The following is a 24,537-nucleotide window of genomic DNA, read 5'->3' on the forward strand; positions in this document are numbered from 1 at the left end:
AAGGCAGCTCATGCCAGCTGAAGGTCTTTTGACCACCACATATATTAAATCAGGCTGCGCTCGCTGCTTCCATGCAGCAACTTCAGTTCAAGCAGAGAATAAGTGACAAAGCAAGGAGGGTGGGGACATCCCTCACGTTTAGTGGTTTCTACTAGAAGAAAAACACAACCTGCCAGGGAGATAGGAGGAGGGAATGGGTTCAACCCTGGGAGGAATTGGTGGGCAGGTGATGGCATCTCTTTGCATTATGTGACTAATAGAAGTCATTATTAATAGCTTGCAAATCAGCCCATGGCAGTTTTCTCTGATATGCTAGGACAACATGCAAGATACTGATACACACTTTTCTCTTCTTTGGAGCTGTTTAGAAAGCAACTTGATATGCTCTCCGCCCCCCCCCGCCCCCCCCCCTTCTTTTCCTCTGAAGAGATACATGGGCTGTTATATTTAATCTTTTGTACATATTTGAATGATACTCAATAGCGCATTTTCAACTCCTAGACTAAATTATGATTTGGAAGATGTAAATTACAAGAGATTATATTGTATTTTCTTCTAATAGCCTGTATTCTGTAACAATTTTATCTGTGTTTTGAAAAAGTCTTCTGCAACAGATATACTCCGGTAGTTCAATGAGTCCATTCAGAAGTACTTTCCACTTTGCAAGGGTAATTATCTTTATTAGTTCTGTACCTTGATAGTGTTTCAGCAGAGCATTTAGGAGTGTCAGATTCTATTAAGCACAAACTAGCTCATGGAGGAAATAATTTGGAACCGTGTGTAAATGGTGATACCTTAAGAGGTTTTAACTGAGTGTTCTGCTAGTGGTTTTGCCACTTATTACCAAAAAAAAGAGAGAGAATACAATTTTTCATTTATTTGGGGGAGGGGGCCTTGTGTCTTTGGAATGACAGCATTCCCCTCATAAAATGTGGAAAAACTTAAAGCTTCTACATGCAAACAACCAATCACTAAGGTAACAGACTGCTACCAATTTTTAATCAGCACAGTTCAAAAGTGTAATTTTGTTGGTATACTAAAGTTTGAGTAGTAAAGGAATGCTACATAAACCACGATGCTTTTCTGAAGTGGCTCTTCTTTCCAAGAGCTGAACTGCAGAGACCAGGCAGAATCCAGCCAGGATTTGCATGGTTTACCAATCCAGTAAAAGATGCTTCTAATTCATCCTCTGTCATGTACTGTTTGTGAAAGCTGAAGTAGCTGTGGAGTTTCTGTAGAGCTACACCCACATGCACAGATGAGGTCCCTGGGATGAATTTCAAAATGGTCTGTCTCACCTGAGCTGCAGGAATAACTGTGAAAAAAACAAGGGAAAGTGCTGAGACCCAGGGAAAGGATTTTGTTAGCAGTAAATAGGAAAATTAAACTCTAGAGGAAGGTTGTGGTGGTGCAAAGTGTGTCCTGCTTGATTTCCCTAGACAGCTCAATTTCATTGCATGCCATTAGTGCTTACATTCAAGACTGTGCATGTATTAATCATGCTGGAACTGCTGTCCTCAGCTCTCAGGAAGTTTGGCTTTCCTCCCTCCACAGACACTAGCACCTCCAACTTGCTCTTTTTGTCATTTTGTCACTGGTTGATATTTGCCCTGTGGTTAAAGGGGACTGATATGGAAGACACAAATTCTCTGTACTGGCAGAAAGGACTTATCAGCTACTGTGGGCTAGAAGAGTGGTTCCTTTTGGTTAAAGTGCTACCTTTCCTACTGCTCTTCTTCTTCTAGAGTTAGTTACTGTTCTGGTTTGGGGCATGCAGTAATAGGGAGCACACCAAGATGTCTGTACTTAACACAGGTTAGAGTCATAACAAAGTCACATCCAACCAGGGGAGCTGCTCATGTGCCGGTGGGCCACGCTGACATTCAAAGGGACCTTGACAGGCTGCAGAAATGGGTTCAACAAAGGCAAATGCAGAGTCCTGCAGCAGGGATGGAATAGCCCCCTGCAGAAGCCCAGGCCAGGGGCCGATCAGCTGGCTGAAGAGCAACTCTGTTGCAAATGACCTGGAGGTCCTGGTGGACCAGAAGCAGTGTGAGCCAGCAGTGCTTCCTGGCAGCGAGGAGGGCTGACTGCCTACCACACTGGCTCAGCATGTCTGTAGCCAGCAGGCTGAAGTGATCATTCACCTCTATTTGGTGCTTGTGAGACTGTATCTGGAGCACCGTGTCCAGTTTTGGGCTTCCCCAGTACTAAAAAAGATGCTGACAAACTGGTTTTCTAGATACCTACATTTAGACAGCTGGACCCTGCCCAAAGACACGGTGCTGTTTCTCCGTGTGGTGAAAACTACTGCATTAATAACTGTTGAAGAAGCTTTTAAAGCTTGGTTCTCGCTGTCATTCTACAGCCACCTTCCTTTGCTGCAAATTAAGGCTCATGACTACTCCTGAGAAGAGAAATGAGGTTGCAAAATGTAAAAATAGAGTGTAGTTGAATATCACATCAGAGAGGAAGACCAGGAGCAAAACCCCATAAGAAAGTATTTCTGGCTTTAGAGTGTTTGCCTAGGAGTAGTGCTATCTGCCTTGGAGTCAGGCCAAGTGAGATGATGTGGGGACAAAAAGGCAGATGTTTTTGGCTACCAGAGAAACAGTAAAGAGCCATAGCTGGCAGAAGCTCTTGCCCTCATTGTGGGAGAGGAAAAGACAGAAGGAGAGAAGTAGTTGGAAGAAGGAGGTCTGGCTAGGTTCACCAAAGCGTATGTTGTTCTGCACTGTGCCTTTGTAAATAGGTTTATGCCGCATACTTTGCTCATAATAAGGTAGTTTCTGTGGATGTTTCTTGGATCAACCAGGGACACTCGTGCAACTCTGTGTGTGATTTTATGTCCATTTTTAGCTTATCCTTACTTGGCTAGGCTGTATTCTGGTATCCTGTTTCAGCTGTCGCTGGCCATGTGAAGACATTATTCCCTCTAGCCACTAGTGATTAACCTCCAGTTACTGCTGAGTTCTTCTGGTGTAGTTTGATTCAGTCAGGATGACCTGGACTGGAAAAGGCTATTATGCCATGGACTGGTAGGTCTGACAAAATTTGCGCTTCTCTAACACAGGTCAGTGATAACTCAAGGTAGTCTGGTGGTAGAAGGGAGCTGTGCTCCCTTCATCTGAGCAGAGCTAGGACAGGACACAGCAAAAATATCAGCATCTTTCTTGTCTCACCACTTTTTGCCCTTTATCATCCACTTTCTCTAATTCCTCCTAACTAAATTGGGTGATTTAAGTGTTTGGGGTAACCCACTTCAGGCTGAAATTGCCTGAAGCAGGCTAAGCATCTTTAAAGCAGGCACACACCAAGTTATGTCAGATGTCGGGGACTCCCATGCTCTCTGGGAGAAAGTAGCCTCTAACTGGAGCAAATACTACTCTGCCCAGCCAGCTTGGATATGAAAGGGGACATCCGCATGTGAACTAACTGACAATGCAAACTGAAGCAACGTGGATCAATTTTAAAAGAGGAGAGTGCATACAGTAAGTTTTACTGGTGTGACTGTTTCCATTTAAGCGGTGTAATGTTATGAAGACCTATTCATGTGTTAATGGACCTGCTCCATCTCACTCTAAGGAAACGCTTGCTTTACAAAGCAATATTGATATTTCATTTGTCTGATGGCAATTCAATTTTATGCTCCTTTACAGTACCCATTTTACAAAATCCCCCCCCCCCCCGCTTTTTCTTTATGTAAGCACTTAAACTTCTGCCTAAGTTCAGGTATGTGAGCAATAATAATGAATGTTAGTGGGATTACCATCATAGTCAATATATTTAAAATCAACTACTTTTATTGTGCTAGTACAATTGCTGATTCAGTGAAATCTGAATTATGAGTTTGTCTTCTCTGGGAAATTAATCCAGGCTAATTGATGGAAATTAGATCAATTAAACCAGATTAAAGTCATGCAAGGCCTTTCTCATTTTGAAAAAAAAGCTGTCTTAATTCAGTTTTGTTTGATTCACTTCCAAATCAGAGAAACTATCCTGATCTAAAACAATTTTATATTAATGTGAGGGGCTGTTTTGCACCAGTAATTCAGTATATTACCTGTGTAGACAGCCTGTAGTCTTTATTTCTCGTGTGAGTGTGAGAATTCCCTGGCTTTTGCTTTTCAGAATATGGAGTGTTACTGCTGAGGAACATCAGTTTGTCTAGAATTAGATGGGGACCAGTCTATTGGATTTTTGCAGTTGAACTACTACACCATTTAACTACTGTTTTATATCCTTATCGCTGAAGCTTTCTTGTTGCTACCAGCTTTGGAAGTTGAAAGACTATAGTTCAAGCATTTAACCCTGAGTCAAAGCCAAAAACTTTGTTTGCTTGACAGTTGCTGAGTGTGCTCCTTTAGTCTGCACCCACCAAACATGGTCGAGTCCTCACGTTCTCACAATGCTTTCCAGTGCATAATATCATGAATCAAAACTCTGCCATCCCAACTAGGGCTGAATGCAGAAGGTGGCAGCAGATAATACAAGCAAGAATGAAACAGGTAGTTTGCTGGAAATGTAATTTGATGGGTAAATAACCCTAAATGTCAAGAGCACTCTGTAAATATGTGCAGGATGGTGCTTTGATGCTTAAGAATTTGTGAAATCTTCATCACTGGAACTTTCTGAAAATACTAGAAAATGTTTTTGGGGAATGGCATAAGTATTGTTAACCCTATCTTGGCATAATCCCATTTTTCTATGATTCATCAGCATCGTTTTATTAGAATTAACTTCTTCAGATAAAGTAAGAAAGAATCTTTCATATCTTCCAAACAGCTCCATTTATTTGTCCACCTCTACCTTTGCAATGGTGACAGGAGGAATTGGATTAAGCAGAAATAGTGGTTCACTTACGATTTTTGTAACAGAATAAATATCAGAAGAAACTTTAGGAATCGTGAAAGCCTATCCTAAATTCTTGATCAGTTTTATGTGACAAGAATGTTCAAAATAGTTTGAGTAAGAGCAAAATAACTATCCAGAAGTGCAAAAATTCAGAGCTCAAGTACAAAATTTTCTGTGGTGTCAGTTACCCTGATTCAGCCAGCACAGTAAAATGTGGGAAAACTATACTGCTCTAAGTAAATAAATAGGATAGGATTTGATAATGCTGTTCATATCTCAGAGACTGGACTAATACACAATTTGTATACAATTAAGAGGATGGCTTTCAGACTTAAGACAGCATGAAAGTATGTGTTTGAGTCATCAGTAGTCAGAGGAATGAAATTTTATTAAGTGAAAAGGTCAGTATTTATTAGAATTTCAGTTCTATGGGAAACTTTTTCTTTTTAGTTTTTGCTTACATGTGAAATGACATGTTTACATTTTGTTTACCTGTGAAATAAGTTTTAAAAACACTGAAACAGTACCAAAATAAATGTTGCACAAAATGTTTAGAAATATTTCATTTAACATGTTAACATTTAACAATGAATTCAGTGTTGAACCTTGTGTGGCGAGTTACCATCCTGCCTCCTGGGAACACCATTTCTCATCTCCCAGCAAAGCAAAATTGCTAGACTACATCTCCTTTATCTGCGCTTGCGGTTAAAGACCTTTTGTGAAACATCTCATTATGTTGGCTAGAGCAAAGTGGTCTAACCAGGGCATCTGGACTGCAGATAAGGAAAGAGACCTGAGGCTCTGTGACAGCTTATGTCAGTTTGCTTTAATATTTGAATATTTGATCCTTAAAATAAAAATATTTCAGCCAAAGAAAATATTTCCTGGAGAAAATGGAGAAAAAATACTGCAGAAACTGGTTTTTCCCCCCCCATAAGAAATTGCTGACCAGTTAAGCTTCTGCTTGAACAGAAATGCCTTTCTGCATCACGTTGTCAACTGTGTGCAAAACCCTCATGATTCTCAAGAGTGGCACCAAGAACATGATAGATATCTTTAAATGTCTCTGCTGCATTAGAAGTTACACAATTTTCTTGTCACCCAAGACAGGTGGAAACTTTAAGCTGTTGTACATTTCCCCTTTTCAGTGCTGCTTCTTGCCCTATCCCTCTTATCCACCCTCTTTTTCTTTTGACTGATGCCTTGATGAGGCTTGCAAGCATCATGTGCCTGTTCTAGATCAGTGTTATAAAGTAGCCCTACTCAGCTCCTGATGTTACACTGGTGGGGTCCCATGATTGACAAGAGGAGGTAACACTGCCTAAAATAATTCAAAGTAAATTCCTGTAGATTTTTTTTTTTAAACTGATTTTGAAAGTGGAGTTTGGTGAGGGGGTTAAAGGGTTGGTTTTGCTCTTTCTAATTTTGGCAGCTTTATGGAAAAATAAATATTCATGTCATCTCACTAAGAGCCTTGACAAATTCTCAAAAAAGAAAGAAAAAAAAAAGCACACAGCTTTGGCTGTCAGAGCTCTCTGTGAAATGAGAGACAGGAATCCACAGACCTTAAGAGAAGTGAGACAAATGCCCAATTACTATGTATGTAAATAGTGAGAAACACCCTTTTCTTTGAGTGATTTACAATCAACCACCATGGCTAAAATCAGAAAAAGGAAAGATTACTACCCCTATTTCACAGATACAGAACTGGTCTATTATCAGCCATAACTTTACTAGACTGAGCATCACAAAACAGTGAAAAGCTGGAGTGGACTACTTAAAAAACTATTAGAGAAGCTGCAAAGGTTGGAACAATTCAGGCAGAAAGGCACTGAAGAAATAAATGATTTCTCTCTCTGTTTAATTTCCTGAAAAGTTGTTATTTATGTGCTTATTAATGCAAATTGTCAAAAAGTGAATAGAAATGTGAGCTCTTGAGGCAGATATACTTACTCATGAAGGCTATCTGAGTCCTAAATAACAAGTTATCCTGGTTTTCTGGAGTATATCCTCCCAGAGTGTACCTGCCTGTAGCTGGTGAGAAGATGCTTTTCCCCGACTCCCCTTCTGCAATGAGGTATTCGGAACATCTCTCAGACTGCTTGTTTTACTTTCCTTTTATGGTACCATTCGATCTGCTTTCCCAGTAATATAATTAACTGTCTTTTAATATTAAAAAAAAATGCTGTAATAGGGATAATTTATAAACTCTTGAGAGGAAAAAGATTGATCTTTTCACAGAACTTAGGAAATTATTGCTTTCAAAAGTGGATTATAAAACTTCTTTGATTGATACAAGTAGTGCATTGTATGGATGAATCTTTCTGAGCCTTGCAGTTGAAAAAGCTGTTCAGCAGTTAGAATAATCAGTCTCTATCAGAATTTTAAGCAGGTTTTTTTTTTTCAGCTTGACAGACAAGCAATTTACTTTTTTTAGTTTTTAGTGTGTTGCAGTATATAATGCAGTATATAATGCACAAGGAAGAAAGTGAAGGGGAAGTTCTCCTTCCATGCTCTCTTTGCCCTCTACTAAAAAGCAGCTGTCAGGCAATTTCTGTGAAAAATAGTTGCTGATTATTATTTTTTCTTTTTTCCAACATGTTGCTTATATTAAGGGTCAAATTAACCTGGCTTATGAAGAGTGTGTAAGATGCAATGAGTAAAAAACCTGTGTATTGCTATTTTATTCTTTTAAAATGCAGTTTTAGATTGAGATGATAACAAAGAACAGTGAATAATTAATGGATAGATCCTTCTTATGATGACACAAAGCACATACCTTTCTGAACAGGAAGGTTACAGCTAAATTCCACATATTCCTTTTTAATTTTTACCATCCAACTCAGGTGCCCAATTTAGGAGGTAAAAATCCCTGGGCCTTCCTTAAAGGAAAAAGGATGGGTCCCTTCAGACTAGGAGCCAAACTTCAAGTGAATCACCTGTAAAAAGAAAAGTGTCCCACTGCTGCTTGTAGCTGTCTGTCTCAGCTGCGGTGTTACTGTGTATAGGTGCTTCTCTTGGAATTTGTTTTAAAGTTAACAGCGTGATTATGCTGAAGAGTCTGAAACTCAGGCTCCAGCATCCCTGATACAGGCTAATTCTCTGATGATGCACCTTGCCTATCCTATATTGAAAGAAGTTGCTTTAGCTTAATAAATGAAGGGTTGACTTGGAGTTGCTCATATTTCACAAAACAAATCACTTAGGGCCTGGGCTTCTGAGAATTCCCTAAAATAATCAAATATCTCATAATGAATGTTATATAGGAACTGTCTTTAGGATTATCAAGTCCTGAATTAATTATTTCCCCTAGATGGGGATGGTTGGGGTCTCATGACAGTGTAAACTGTCTCTGTCACCCCTTTCAGAAATCTACATTGCTATGAAATGGGGGGGGGATATGTGAGGGATTTGGAGAGATGGTAGCACTTCATGCCTTCTACCTCAAAATTTCTTGCTTGTTGCTATTTTACCACAAGAACAAAACACAGAGCTCTTAAAAATTTTCTGTACTGCTGATCTCCTCTTTCGGCAGGCTTTCATCCACATAGCTAAAGAAGACAGGTGCATGTACTTGCACCATAAAGCCTAATAAAGAAATGTATATGCTTATCCAATGTTTCCTTCCACTGCCTCTTCTGGATTACTCTTCTGTTCTATTGTGGCAAGCATAATGCAGACACAATAAAAAGCTTGCTTAACCCAAACAGATCAAGAAATGAAAAATCAGGATTTCAGATGATATCTGTCCCTTTCAGATATCATAATAATAAAACTTGTTCCCATAGAATAAATATATTTAACCTCCAAAGAGTTATCAGTGCATTACCTCCCTACCGCTTATGAGAAAGAGATTCAACTGGCTCATGAGTTATCTGTCTTTTATGCTCATGACAGGAAGATAATCATCCTCAGGGGTGATGTATGCTAAATACTGCATAACTATGCCAAACTGGCAGCAGCTGCTCCATTCTTTATAGGACTGCCATTTGCTCCCACCCACACCGTACAGTCTCTGGACAACTATTGCTTTTCCTTCTGAAACCTATTTCACTGTATTTAAAACTGTCATTAAAAGTTCAGCTCCCTGAAGAGTTCTGTAAACTGGGCCACTGTTTGTAAACACGGTGATTCAAAATTAGTTTCTTAATTTCCCTGTAGTCTGCTAGAATATGGGCCGCTTTTATTTTATTTTTTCCCCCAAATGCGCTGAATGGCATTGCGCTACAAAAGCAGCAGCAGCAAAGGATCAAGTGGGGCCAAATATGCTAAAGTCCCTCCAATTGCTGCCGCTGGCATTCCTGAACGGCAGTTTTGGGGTTTAGCCTAGAGCCTTAGGGGTGTGCTAGGATGCTCCCTGAGGGTTTGTGTTTTCCTTTATTTGTGCTGTTAGGCTACGTGCACAGTTTCTAGAGATAAGTGTTGTTTTACTTCTGTTTCAGTGTCTATCTCTTGGTAATCTGGTGAATGACACGCTCAGTCATCTTCTTGATTGTCTAATTAGTAATTATGAGGTTTTGCAGTTGTGTGACATGTTCTAGTGGAGTCTAACCAGCAGTAATCCCACACAGAGCAGAGTATTTGCTTTTAGTTGCCTATTGTGAACAGGCATATGATTGTTTTGGTTTCTTTTTGACAGCTGTCATTTAAGGAAATGCAAGATTATAAATAGTAAAGCAGATACAACATGAATGAGGTATAATAATGGGGCTGATTCCTCTCAGGCCATTCTTTGGGTTAACCTATCAACGTGATGCCTTCTCACAATATATTGAGCATATTCACCTATTTGTGGACAAAGTCCAACAAACTTTATTGATGTAGGGAAACCCAGAAGTTTTTTGCTTTACCTGTTTGTTTTTAAATCTTTTTTAAGGATTAAAAAAAATGTATTTCTGGTCTTGATACTTTTTTAAAACTCCTTACTGAATTTACAAGTAGCAGCTGGACACAAAGGACAAGAAGGGAAATGGTGGGAGAGAGAGTAGATTTCTAAATGGAACCCTCATCATGAAACTGCTGCTGAGGCAGTTTTGCACTTAGGTGGACCCTAGTAGGAGAGTGAAAAATTGTCTGTCACTCCAATAGCATGATCTTCTTTCTCACTTTCAGAGAGGCTGCTACTTTCTTAGGAACCCCTGGTAATCTGTGCTGGGAACCCAAAGGTATTCAAATATATGACAGACCCTGTGCTGTCTGGTAAGAGAGTTTGTATTAATTGGGCCAGCCACGTGGGCTACCCATCTGTGCTTGTGACAACTTTATGTAACTTCCATTGTTGTTCTCTTCCCTTTTCCTGTACTTGCCCCACCGTGGTGTGAGGTATGTTGCACTGAATGAGTCAAAATGTTTCACTTTCTTTTCACAAGAGAAATTTTTCGTTCTTATGATGACCTTCCTAGTCACCCTTCCTCATGCGCATTCCAGTTTGAATTGATTTCTTAAACATGCTTGGCCAGAGCTGTATTTCAGACGATGTTCAGCAGAACTGTTACTATTTCCTTAACTCCCAAAGAAGTGCCTTGTGTCAGGCATCTCAAGATTGCATTTCTCACTACAAAAGTACATTGATGGCTTTTATATCATCCTCAAATAAACTGCTATGTTTCTTTCTTTCTACTTCTTTTCATCTTCATAGGATGAACTCCCAAACCTTAGCTGAAATTATTGATATGAGTCCTTAAATCTGTGACTTTGCACTTAAAAGTATTCATTTTCAAACCATACTTACATCTATTTCTCAGTCATCCAGCTCTTCCAAGACAATGCTAGAGTCCTTACCATTTTGAGATGCTTCTCAGAATTACATTGTTACTGGATTTCATCAGCATGCTCTTACCTCTTATGGCTAAGTTGTTAATGAAAATGTGAAATAGGGTTGGCCAAAGACTCATCCTTCCTTACTGGTATTCTTGTCTTCTCTATAAACAATCTTTTATAGGCCTTACAACATTTTTACTACTACTGTTCTTCTCTAGTTTAATAATTTCCCATGTGTCCCTGCAAGATGCTTTAATTAAGTCCGAATACATGAGACTTATACTTTTCCCTTTGTGTAGAAAATCAGGTTCATCAGCAAAAAATAATAGTTTGATGCAATCTGCACCCATGTACAGCACATCTTTTCATTGTTTTTACCCTTAGAATTGGTTTCAAAGTCTCTTCTGTCTTTCCAGTCAGACTATACAACCCAAATAACTTTTTCCTCATTAACTAAAAAAAGCCTAAATTTGCTGTTTTCCATCTACTATCACAAACAAAGAGAGGTATAAAATATTTGCTGCTGGATCTATAATATAGGTTCTTAATTTCTAGGAGGGCAGTTATCTGGTCTGTCCAATTTTAACTGCATTTTCTAATATATTGTTTGTGGCAATTTCTACTCCTATAGAGTTTTCATTTCCCTTAATATTCCTCTTCCTGCCTTCTGATAGTCTTGTATTGCTGTAGCCTTGTTTATCTCATTCCTTTTCTGTGCACTTAAACCAGCCATGAAGATTACAAGTCAAGTCTCTTCTGTTCTTGTCACCTCTCCTCTAAGCCTAACACTCATCAGTCATGCCAGGCTAGATTCCTAAAGGTCAGATACGCCATATACTCGGGGAATTATCCATTTGGGCAGAAGGGTTCTGTGCCTATGAATACTTTCTAGAGTTTGGACATCTGAAATCTTTCTTCTAGTGCCAGTTCTTGAGCCCCATGTTGTTCTTCAGTATCTTGTCCTATTTCATCCTTCTTTAGGGATAAGTTGCAACTATTCTTGTTAGAAGCTGTTTGCCATGAGCATGATGCTTGTATTATGAATGTGCCTTTGAGTGGAAGGGATTAGGACTTCTCATTTTTTATCTCCTGTGAAATAAGTAGTACTTTCTCGAGGGATGGCTCTTCCACACTCAAAAAGGAGATTGCCACTGAATGGATTTCTTTCAGGTGCTTCTCTGAGTATGCCTGCATATATTAAGTACCAGAAGCTGCATTAGTCAAGAGATAGCATTTGTTTTGAGTCTGATAGACACACAGGAACACGAAAACTTTAATTTTTTAATATAATAGTCGATAGATATAACCTTGCCTCAATGACGTAGAAAAACCCACAATATTTTTGCAAGTTCCCCCAAAGTTATCGGCATTTACAATAGATGCATAATTTAGTAGGGAAATAGTTGGAAGCAGTGCTTTTCTTGGCTTTTAGCACTGTGTGGTCTGTGATGTATTAAAAAGCTGGAGGGCAACTTGCATTACAACAGCAGGATCTTACGGCAGCTAGATAAATCAGAACAACTTATTCTACAAAGTGAGGAGAACCTTGAAGTTAGTCCTCTTGCATACTAAAGACTGAGCTTTACTTGTTTTCTCTGGACCGAAAAATACAGTCCAAAGCACTTGTGATAGGAAAGGTTGTCTTCAGCCCAGTTATGTTTTATGTTATCTTAAGGAGGAAGGAATGGTGTTATAAGTGTACCTGTTTCTTCCTTATGACAATAGGAGGACCCTGCCTGACTAACTTTAAGTAGCTCCCTAACTTTGAGATGGTCATGGGAGATGAATTGTAACGTGATTATCAGTGGAATGTGCCTTTTCTTTTTTTTTTTTTTCTCTTTTTTTTCTGATAGTCCAGAAAGAAAGGTGCAGTAAAGTAAATTAAAAGCTATTTCAGTGTGAAAGTGCTAAAAAGAGATGTGGCATCTGTTGAGTGTGCAGAACTCAGTTGTCTAGTCATGAGCAAAAGCCTGCACAGGTGCAAGAGGCAGTTAGACACTTAGATGAAGCAAAAGGACAAACATCACCTGCAGCTACAAATGGTCACTTTGAAAATGTCTGCAAAACCACTAGCTGTTCTAGGTTAGCATATGGTCTCCCACAGCTAAGGTTTCCTTTAGAAACTTCCTTAAATTTTGCCAGGAAAACTGTTCTAGATTTACTGACTGACTGAACACATATAGTTGAGCTAGGCATTGTAGCGGATACAGCCACACTCCAGGTATCTTGGCATTTACTGATCTTATGTCATGCCATTGAGTTCCTGAATGTGATGTCTTTCAAAGCAACTGCATATTTCCCTGTTTTTACTGGAGTTTAATGTAGGTCAGCCTGTCGTACCCCATAGAAAAATTTACCCTGGAACTATTGCTATTATGAAAAGCCCTGCTTCAGTGGCATTTAGAAAATAAAAGATGCTTTAAATAATAGCTACTTGAGATTCATTTTCATATGATATCACTGAGGCCTCCTAAGTGCAATTATAGAGTTAGAATTCACAATTGCCTGTAATGTATTATTTCCTTTGCTGTATAAATTGTCAGCGAAGTTATACAGCTTACAGTTCTTGAAGATACTAGCTTATAACTTTAAAACTGGTTCTGGGGGGAGATGAGGTGGTATTGCTGTTGCTGCTTAATTATTTCAGGTAATGGTCCATTAAATGCTTCATCTACAAAAGAAGCTTTCTTTGGCTGGTGGAGCCAAGGCACTCTCAGCCTGGGGACCTTGAACTGAAGACCTTTCTTTTCTTGGGTGTTGCTTACACTACAGTTACCAGTTGTCCTGGTTTCAGCTGGGATAGACTTAACTGTCTTCCTAGTAGCTGGTACAGTGCTATGTTTTGAGTTCAGTATGTGAAGAATGTTGATAACACTGATGTTTTCAGTTGTTGCTCAGTAGTGTTTAGACTATAGTCAAGGATTTTTCAGCTTCTTATGCCCAGCCAGGGCACAAGAAGTTGGCACAGGACACAACCAGGGCACCTGACCCAAACTGGCCAACGGTGTATTCCATACCATGGGACGTCCCATCTAGTTTAGGAACTGGGAAGTGGGGGCAGGGAGGCGCAGCTCGGGGACTGGCTGGGTGTTGGTCGGCGGGTGGTGAGCAATTGCACTGCGCATCATTTGTACATTCTAATCCTTTTATTACTACTCTTGTCATTTTATTAGTGTTATCATTATCATTATTAGTTTCTTCTTTTCTGTTCTGTTAAACCGTTCTTATCTCAACCCAGGAGTTTTACTTCTTTTTTCCCAATTTTCTCCCCCATCCCACTGGATGGGGGTGGAGTGAGGGAGCGGCTGCGTGGTACTTAGTTGCTGGCTGGGGTTAAACCACGACACCAATCCAGAGAAGAAAAATCTCATTTGAAGTGCATGAAATAATGGATTTCCAAAAAAAAAAAAAAAAGAAAATTAAAACAAAAATCCCTCTGAACAAAAAGTCCCCTCAAAACAGGAGTAAGGAGTTTGGAAAGATTAAATGCTGAAGCAGATACGAAAAGATGGTAAAACGGAGACCTTGAGATTAATTTTAAGGTGGAGAGTCCATATAAGCTGCAGGTGAAGATGGTACTGTGATTCTTGGTTCAGCTAGCTTTAAACATGATGGCAGTGTAGCTGCAGCAGTGCAGAGCAGGTTACAGACATAACCATTTATGTATTTGCCCAGCCTATTGAGTGGTTTCTATAGCCCATGGTGGGTTCAATGATGTTGCAGCATGCGTAAAGCTGACTTTGTTGTGTCAACTTAAGGAGAAGCAGCATCTTAACAATACAATTTCTCTGAGAAATTGTGCTTTGGCCAGGGCTTCTTGGTTCTCATTATTTAATGGCAGTTTAACATCTGTTATTGTTCATTGGGAAGGTGGAGTGGTGACTGTGAAGGAGTTCTTGAGTATTTGGGTTTTGGTTCCTTCACCTCCCCAAGACAAAATGACAGAGGTGTTCAGCTGGAGAGACTTCATAAGTCTGTCAAGTCATATTTTACATTTTAGTGGAATTTGGGCTGCCAGGGCCGAATGGGTGTCACCAAATGTGGATGTCCCATCAGCTCAGAACTCCTCATGACTTTTAAATGGCAAAAATACTTTAATGCCACGTGTACACCTCTGCAATGTTGTTCTTGTTAGGTTTTGTGGGTTTTTTTAACTTCTAAAAATGCTAATAATGTGGTTAATATTTCAGACCTTTCTGTCAGTGAGGCCTACAAAAATGATCCCTTCTGTTTCAGATCTTGTTTGGTTTTTGGTTTGCTTTTGCTAGATGGACAGAGAGGCTAATGGGAAGGAATATATCACAGTTTTTAAAAAGAGGACAAATGTGAGTGAGTCACAATGGACCTCCCAGACTTGCAGCAAAAATGCTTTAGTACCTTGCTATTATAGAGAATGCATTTTGTTTCCCTAAAACAGTAGTAAAGTGCCACATTTTTTTAATCACAAATGTCACCATTTTTTAATTTCTTTATCAACAAAGATAAGTAGATACCTATATAGATTTTGGTAAGGAAGAGAAAACACATAGTTATGGGTTTTCTGAACCATGACATATTCATGCATCCACATAACAGATCTGCATAATCTTCTGCCTTGGAAAACTTCAGGGATCCCCACCCTCTCTGGATGCTGAACAGAATGGTTTTATTAGTTACAGTCCTGGTAGAAAGTGTTGAGAGAACAGCAATCCAGTATTTTCCTACATGTCAGAAGAGTTGCTGCTTCTTCAGTACAATCCAGTAGCAACTGTCAGGAGAGGACTGAAGCAATTATCTCTTCAGATCTGAGGTCTTCATCCTTCGCTATGTAGTATAACTCCTGGAAAATTGTAGTTTTGGAGATTTAAAAAAACCCCAACACACAAGATATACTACTTATTATCTTTAACTCAGAGCAGTGTATGGTTTTTATACATAGAAAAGCCTATGCTATGGGAAAATGGGAATGTTTTGTTTTGGGGTTGGTTTTTTTTTGGCACCTTTCGTGGAGAGGCATTGGATGGGCAGGGGGTAGAAAGCAGGTGAACTCTGTATTTTATTACATTTAGTTCATGCCAGTATGTATGATGGCACATGTGTTATGAAAGTAGCATTATACTGTGTATTTTCTTTGTGCAGGATGAATGTAAGCAAATAGACAATACACCTCACTGACTGGGCTTGCATAGCAAAAAACCTCCCAAAGCTGGTGTTGCCATCAGCATTCAGGTGGTGGTGGGGAGTAATAGAGGTGAGAGCAGCTGTGAGGGTGGTGGGCTGCTTCAGGTGGTGGGCTGTGACCTCCTCCACCAGCTCCTCACTCCTTTGTATGCCAAGCAAGATGCCAAGGCGGGCAGGGTGGCATCTTTCCTTCATGGAGAAGGTCAGAGCAAGTGAGGAAACACTCTGCTGTACGGGAGCCTGGCACTGACCGTTGTATCTCTATCAGTCATGTAAAACACCTCTACCCAAGCAGGGGCTCACGGCTCCTGCGGTGTTTTAGCTGTGGGGAAGTTACCACAGGGCAAATGGCTTTCTTCACTGCCCTGGTGGGACTTGAGCCAGTATTGAGAGCAGCTGTCTTGCATGAGGTACTGTCCTGCTTGTCACTGCACCTACGTGATAAGAAGGATGGGGCACTCTTAACAGTCTAAGGCAGCAAAAGGAAGCAACCCTTTGTGCTGTCTCCTGCTATGCCTCTCCATACGACTGTAACCACTTCATCTCTTACTGAAACATCGCTGTAGACCTGAGCATTAGTTGTTTATTTTAATCCAGTGATGTATATGATAAAAGCACAATTTTCCTAACGAAAAAAGTTAGCTCTGACATGTTGTATTATTAAATTATTATTTTCCCCTCCCAGTTCCTATCAAATGCATCAAACAAACTGTTAAGAACAGTTTGTTGGAGCCAAATGATTTCTAAGCATTCGGCATCAATCATGAGCAGATCGTTTTGCCAGACACTCAGCGGGATGCGTGCCGACGTCTATCAGAGATGATTCAAGTCCTCCGTGACACATTGCAGAGGTGGTGGAGTGGCAGTGTGTAGCACACACAGGTACCACTCTTAGGATTGAGGGATGCAGAAAGACAAATAAACTTTTTTTTTGGGGGGGGGGGGGAGAACATGTGCTTGTCAATTGTTTGTCTCTGCTTACTATGCATCACTTGTGAAGATCCAGATTCTACGTTTCTCAGAAGTCAGGGCTGGACAGAGCTGAGATTTTGCTCATACTGATGATTCTCTCCCTGGAGGATTGTAACCAGGTGTCAGGGGACCATTTTTACAGATGGTAAAGATTTTTCTGACAACATGGGTTCCCAGTGGAAAGCCAGATCATTAAATTGGTTTTTGGTTTGGGTTTTTTTTTTCATATAGGAATGTCCTTACAGTTGCTTGTAAGGAGTTTCTTTCAGATCAAAGTAAGGAGATGGGAAAGTTGTGACTGAAGGGGGTAGATGGGAAAGAAAAGAGAGGTCATAGGCATATACAGAATAGGCTGCTTTTCTACTTTGTGTAAGGAGCTACACTGTCATTGGGACAGGAGATTAGAAACACTTTCCTACATTCCAGGCCAGAGCTACCAGCGCTGGACTGTGGAATAATCTGTTCCACTGCGTATAAATATTCAATATTTTCTGTCAGTCAAAGGAGCTCTGTCAAGAGAGACTGACAGAGAGCAATCACAGAATTGTCAACAGCCTGGTGTTTGGTTTTGATGGTGGATTCTGAAGTTCAGACTTCCAGTTGGACACTGAAAAAGCAGAGCTTAGGCATGTGCCTACATTTGCCTCTGGTTTTCATGACAAACTGCATAAGATTTTAGGATTTTTCTGAGGCACTATGAGAACATTTTTTTTAATTTTTAAAATTTCAGGTTTTCATGAATGATGTTTTCCTTTTATTTTAATTAAGGTCATGGCCACTTCATCTTGAAAGAGAAGTTTCGAGTTGGTCCTGATGTAAGAAAGGAAGGTCATAGCATAGGAAAAGTGACAATGTGTAGGTCTGTCCCTAGACAACGCTTCTCTTACATTCCAGTGCTTCTGAAATGAAAATACATGAGGAAACATTATGCTCATTTTCTGCTTGCTTTTATGAGATTAAGAGACCGTACAGTTGGGGTCAATTACAACAGTCCACATTGTCGCACCTTCCCGTTGCGACAACCTAGGAGAAACAACACATCGCCAGGGACTCGCCCTGGGGAGATACGGACCGACACAGATACTGTGGATCAAGTGATTTCTCCGTTTAATTGCTGCGTAACACTTGGTTATATACCATAGCCATGCGCAAGCCATCTACTGATTGGTTAGCATATGCTGTTCACACGCCTAAGGCAATAGTTCGATTGGATAAAGCCTTCTGATCACGCGAATGGTTCCTCCTGTCTTTGTCTTGCCTGGTGTCCTGCTTTAAGTCATGTAGGCTCATCTTGTTCAGCTTCTTGTGCATATTTCATCAAACTTTGTAGCAACAGTTAGCCTTCGCTGCGTCCTTGGGGCCTGCTGCTTGCAGGTGTCTCTGGCCCAGATTGAACAGCCCCATTGTGTCTCTTGTTCACTATGTGTCTATTGTTCTAATTATCCCACACACATGACATCAGGATCTTAGTTTTCTGATCAGATTCCACATGATGTAGTTCCTGTAAAAGAAATGTTTCTCATAGGTCCACCCTGTCTTCTTGGCACATCTTACTAGTTTTGTTCACATGATGGGGAAATGAAAGTGCCTTTTCTCTGAAAGAACTTCATTTAAAAATAAAGACCAAATACTTTGAATTTAGAGCAAACTGGATGAAGGGCTTGTAAAAAATGGGTCAGTGCAGAACTAGTAAGGTTAATACTGAACTTTTCTCCTGAAAGCCTATATCTCACTCTTCTACAGTATCTTCTCTAGTTTCCTGCAGCCCCCAAATGATATTGTTACTTTCTGTGCTCATTTCAAGTTATTAGTGTCTAGATAGATGCTACTGGCTTATAGACACCTACCCGGGAGTTTTCTCAGACTGCTCTTAATATAGCCAACGTGTTTTACAAGTTGTCAGAATTAATTTTCTATTATGGAATGAGTCTTCACTTCCAAAAGAATTTATAAATATTATGAACCCAATTCTGCCTCCAGATATGTCCCTGAGTTTTCATCCCTGAGGGCCGTTCTGCCTAGGCTTTCAGTTTTCAGGGTCATTCCCAATCTTCCTTCCAACCACTCGCACTGGTGAGGCAGCAGGATTCTCTTACCTCTCCCAGGAAAATCAGCACTTGCAGTGAGTTCACAAGCGAAAACAGCCATTTGTGTCATTATGGATTAACCTCAGAAAAAGATTCAATTGCATTGTGCCATAAGTAATTTATTTCCAAGGACAGCCTTTCTGTGTGAGCAGGGGACTGTCTTCAGCTCCCGGTCACACACGGGCTGCAGACAGGTTGCTGGGAGCTAGTGGTGGCAGTGCTGGCCATGGGATACCGGGCAACTATCTCTTCCATGGAGAGATGTGAAGTCCAACTTACGTTCTTTAAGACATATGAAAATTGGGAGTAGGTCAGGACGGAGCAATGAACTGAGGGTTTTCTCATATGTCCTGGGAAATGCTTACACTAAAGCCCAGGTTTTCTGATACTTGCATGACTGTGAATATTGATCCTGCAGTGTTTTGTATTCAAGAGTCACTACAGTTTGATTTAGCTTGAGTGAAGTATACAAGAGCTCTCTTCAGAGTGGAAATGTTATTGCTTTGATGATTAAATAACCTTTATTTTTTTGGCATTTCAGTCCAGCTAGTTAAGTCTTATGATCTAATTAGCATTTGGTATTTGATAACTTAAGGGACTTTCAAGAACTTCTAAATTAAATATTTCGGAAACAAAATGTCCCATCTGAGAATTAAATAAAATTTGTTAAAACAAAGCGATTTTTCTTCTGTTCATCACTGTTTACATTCTAGTTTGTTCGTTAATGTTTAATGCACAAAATGAAGACTTAATGACCCCAGCATGTAGCATTTCACTTTGTCCTGAGCTGCTCTTTGTCTTTTTTTCTCTTTCATTTCTTGGGCAAAAGTTGACAGTCAGAAAATGTCCCCCATTTGCCATTGTCTAAGAACCTTGGGAATGACTGAGCAATAATCCCTGGCAACAAATCACTTTCTGTCCATCTTAATGAATGTCACCATAGAGATAACAACCATTGCTCATATATCAGTGGATTGTGTGCTTGAATACCTTGCTGTCTCATGCAATTATTCTATATTAGTGTACAGAAGTACAGGATAATCAATAGGATTCATGTTTTATGAGGAAAAACTGTTCAGCCCTGTATAGTGTCATTTGATAATTTTGCCTGCATCTGACTAGTATGCCAAAGAGGGTGGCTGCTTTCATACATTATACCTGTCATTTCATAATAATTATACATTTTTTTAACAATTGAACACTGGTACTCAGTCAGCAGATGAAAAACTATGGAGAGCTCAGGCTATTCAAGTCTGAGATTTTAGTTTAGGATCATTCTTTGTTTTACTCCTCACATATAGTGAGAAAAAGTAGGTAATATTCCAGGTGCACCTTTTGCATCAGCTTTACAAGAACAGAAGTGAACCAAAAAGTGGTTATTCTCTACTTTTTATCCCTGTTCTTTTTTGGTGGTAGGGCTTAATTCTCTGTACTCAGGTTGAGGGGCTTTGGCCCTGTGGCTTGCTGCTTGAGGAAAAGTGGTAATAAATGTTTGTTTATGTTCATGACAAAGGGAATATACTTTGTGCAGCAGAGTGGCGGGATCTGAATGATATAAAAGAAAAGGAAGGATTGCTGGTGTTTGTATCTCTTCATACAGAAGAACAAATTATCCTTGTGAGACTGGGAACACTTCCTAAAAATCCAAACACATCGGTTAATTTTTTTTTAATCAGGAGTATGTGGAAGTCCCCCTAGGATTTTGTTATGCCATGCAAAATAAAAACACAGGTATCCAAAAAAGCTTGTAGTGCAGGCAGGAGAGGACACAGCGACACAGATGGGTGAAGTCCTCCAAATGACAGAGGAAGTCTGAGGTAGAGCTGAGAACTGAACATCATTGTTCAATCAAAATCCATTGCCATAAACTGAAGATCTTTCATCTTTTCTAAACACTGACTAAAAAACAGTAGGAAGGTAGTAACACTGAAATAATAACAGCCTGTTCCAAGAAATACTGATACCAAAGTGTTTGTTGTGCAGTTTGGGCATCCCTGATAACCCATATTCCAAAAGATTTATTTTATAGCGAGCCCTTCCAGCCTCTGGATCTATTCATTGAAGAAACTGAGAACAAAACCACCTGTCTATGTGATACAGCTCAGGGAAAGAAGCGTGGAACAGGTATAGTGAAAGATAGACTTCTTGCATTGCTTTCCTGACTGCTTGTCTGAAAGGGCTCCTCCCAAAGTTCCTGGTGCTTCTGTGTTGTGTATGAAGAAAGGAGTATGAAGAAATTCTGTTCTGGTGTGACTATTGCTGAGAGATCACATTGGTAAGAGGCTTTTACTTTCAGGTTCTCAGCACCCATTGATAAAAAGTCTCTTTTAACTGGACTGAATGCATCAGTTCTCTTTCATACAGTGGATCATGCAGTATTCCACTGGGGAACATGTGGTAATGACTTTTTCCGTATTCTCCTCTGAATAGGTTAGTCATTCTTCTTTGCTCAGCAAAGCCTTCATCTTCAGACTTCATCAGGCACTCTTTTTGTCCTTGTTTTGCATAGGATGCCTTTTGAAGAAATTGTTGTACACCTTGTTTAGTGTCTTTAGTTTGCAAATAGCATGTTGATTTACATCTACTTTTCTGCAAAAACAAAGGACGTAATTTTCCTGTTGAGACAGTATGTGAATGATAAGCTTTTGATAAGGCATAAATGATAGTGGGTGCTGGAGGAACAGAACCCAATCTTATCTATGTTCCAACTCAGCATCCATCACTGTTGTGTCTGACTGCCCCTCCAAATTATAAATGCAGCATTCTTTCTTCCTTCAGGAGGGAATGGAAGTTGTTTGTTGTTTTTTACTTTTCAGTGAGGGTATAATGAAAAGGTTAGGTGGGGAAATGGACTTACATGTTTCTGGGTGTTTCTTCTCTAGTAGTAAATTCCACTTTTACCATGTAACTTCTGTTTTCTGCTCGCCCCCATTTCCTTCTTGAGCTTGACATTCACTTCTATCACTTAAGTCAGTGTATCTGACTCCAAATGCAACTCAGCAACCCATTTACAAGTAAAAAGGAGCTATTTTACCTCATCATACTTTGGATACTATTAAAAATAATTCCTCATTCCCTTGTGTTTCCAGCACCAAGTCTCAAGAGGATACAGGATAAGGAAATGGTACCATGCTCTTTGATGCCACCTTGGCTTGAGTGGAAAGGAGAAGCTTGAGAGAGGCTTTTCATGTGATTGTTTTTAAAGATAGGTATGTGGACACACTGAGTTGTTCATTGATGGCTAATGGTGATACTGGTCACAGCCTTCTGCTGCCTTTTTTGAAACAGTAAGATTATTTTTTATTATTGTACAATTTATTTTGCTAGGATGCCATGAAAATTAAGCAGTGTGCCTTTCTACTTTCCCTGCAGATACATGCTCATACTCCCCCCACCAGCAGGTTTTTTTCAGCTTGATGAATAAAGATTATTTGAACTTAATTCCAGGAAAATATATGGGAGAAGTACTGTTAACAATACTACCTGCAAGCATAGCTGAAACAATGCCTGAACTTTTCTAGGTCACAGTTTTTGCTTTTGCTTCCACACTAATATCTGAAAAGTGAAAACATAAACCACAGAAAGAAAGGCTGGTACACAGGTGCAAGAGTTGCTATTGAACTGAAAACATGGTGCGGTTTTTGTGGTAGTTGCCATAGCAACAAGATCATTTACAGAACATAATCCCATTAGGAGAAAACATTTTTAAACTGAGCTAATTGTACATGAGTTTATATTGCTTCACAACCTGTTTTTGGAAGATTTCATTTTTAGGATACTAATAAAAGACTGATTAAAAGCATTACACATTGTCCTAAATTGCCTACAGAAAGAGAGGCTATAGGAATTATGTAAATTATTGCAGGTATCCTCAGATTGAACCAGTAGGATCAAGTAAATTAATTCATATGCTCATTTCTGTATTAAAAATCACGAGATAGCAGCTGTACCTATATTATACTATCAGCTTGGTCAAATTCTGGTCTTTACAAAAGTATTCCTCAAATGGCCCTTTCCCTTAGAGACCATGTTCATTCCTTCAGAGCTCATACCTGTCCATTTTTTTAGAAATTTTGGTAAAATTTCCTCTGCACTGACTCGTACACTAAGGGGTATAGAAAGTCAGTTGATAATAGACTGAAAGCAAACTAATGGATTGTAAAAAAGCGGGATGAATAAAACTAGGATGAAATGTATCACTTGTGGGAAGGCAAAGTTAGATTTAGGAAAAAAAAAAAGGAAGTAAAAAGGATTGCTGAGATCTGCAGGTGCTATAAGGACCCAGGGATTCCAGCTAAATATTCTAAGAAGCCATGTTCAAAAGCCTGTCCTTTGTATTTTAGCCTTGCTTCAGACAAATGTTGCTGCCAGATACCTATATAATAGAAATAGAGATGTTGTTAATGGTTAAACATCAGGATTGTTCCTATTGAACTAGAGCAGATGGGAATATTCTGCTTAGTAATGCTTCTGGCCATCAGTCATATTTTCATTCAAGAAGTTATCTGTGGAATTCATTGGCACTGCAAGTCAGGGAGGTCAAGAACTCAGAAAGTTTCAAAAGGGGTTTGGATGTCTGTATAGCAGCTAAAAATACCTGCATTTACACAATGTTGGTGATTATGCCTCTTTGTCTCCTCTCCCTTTCCATGCCCCTCTGCTCCACATGCAGCTATTCTTCAGTTTAGGTCCTATTTACACCTGAAGCAAATGGCATCGATGCTGTGGGAGGCACAGTGTGGTCTACATGAACACAAGCTCTCATGCAGTACAGCAATCCTATATATCTTGTGAGCAGCAAACCTCACAGTTCTGGAGGCCAAACTGGGTCTTGGTGTGTAGGTGTACAGCTTTATATAAGGTTTCACTGATTTCAGTGGGAGCTTCTCCAATTTACATAGATCCCTAGGAAACTATCATTTAAAGGCATAAGGAAGCTGTGAAATGCATTCATCTTCAGTGTGGAAGACAGCAGAGAGCTCAGAGCCAAACCTGTCTTAGTCAGGGATGCATCAGGGGCTGTTGTCTGGAATTGAAATGTCTGTAAGAAGAGGTTGTGGAACAAATTGTCAAAGTTAGCAGTGACAAGGAACCAGGACCAGACAGTGACCTAAAAGTGCTAATGGAAGTTAGGGATAAAATAGCAGAATTGTAAGCTGCAGTATGTAGGCTCTTGTCTAAAACTACCAGCGGCCTGAAAGGTGGTAAATGTGATGGCAGCCTTTTAAGAGTTTTTAAGGGCCTTTAATGGGTTCCAGAGGAGATCATGGGAACTACAGGATGATAAATGTGATGTCTATACCAGGCAAAAACAAAAAGAAATGTCATGATAAATAGAATTAGGAGACCCATAGTTCACTTGGGTGTTATGAACTTGGCTTTTGCTTAAAACACAAATAATTTACAAAAGGTCTGCCTCACAAACTTTCACATCAACAGCCACATGGACAGGGAGCTCCAGTTGGTAGACTTCACTTGGAACATACCACTTGGATTTCCAAAAGGCAGTTCACAAGGTCCATCACCAAAAAAAAAAAAAAGGAAATTAAGGAACTGTGAAATTACAAGGAATATTTTTCCCTTTATATGAAATGCCAAAAGATAGGAAACAGATTAGGAGCAAATCACTGTTTCTTATGGTAGAGAAGTTACCAGTGAGGTTCTGCAGGGAACTGTGCTATTGAGCATGCATCTAGATGACCCA

This window comes from Haliaeetus leucocephalus, unplaced genomic scaffold (genome assembly GCF_000737465.1).
Source record: "Haliaeetus leucocephalus isolate CR32 unplaced genomic scaffold, Haliaeetus_leucocephalus-4.0 Scaffold83, whole genome shotgun sequence".
NCBI classification, from domain to species: Eukaryota; Metazoa; Chordata; class Aves; order Accipitriformes; family Accipitridae; genus Haliaeetus; species Haliaeetus leucocephalus.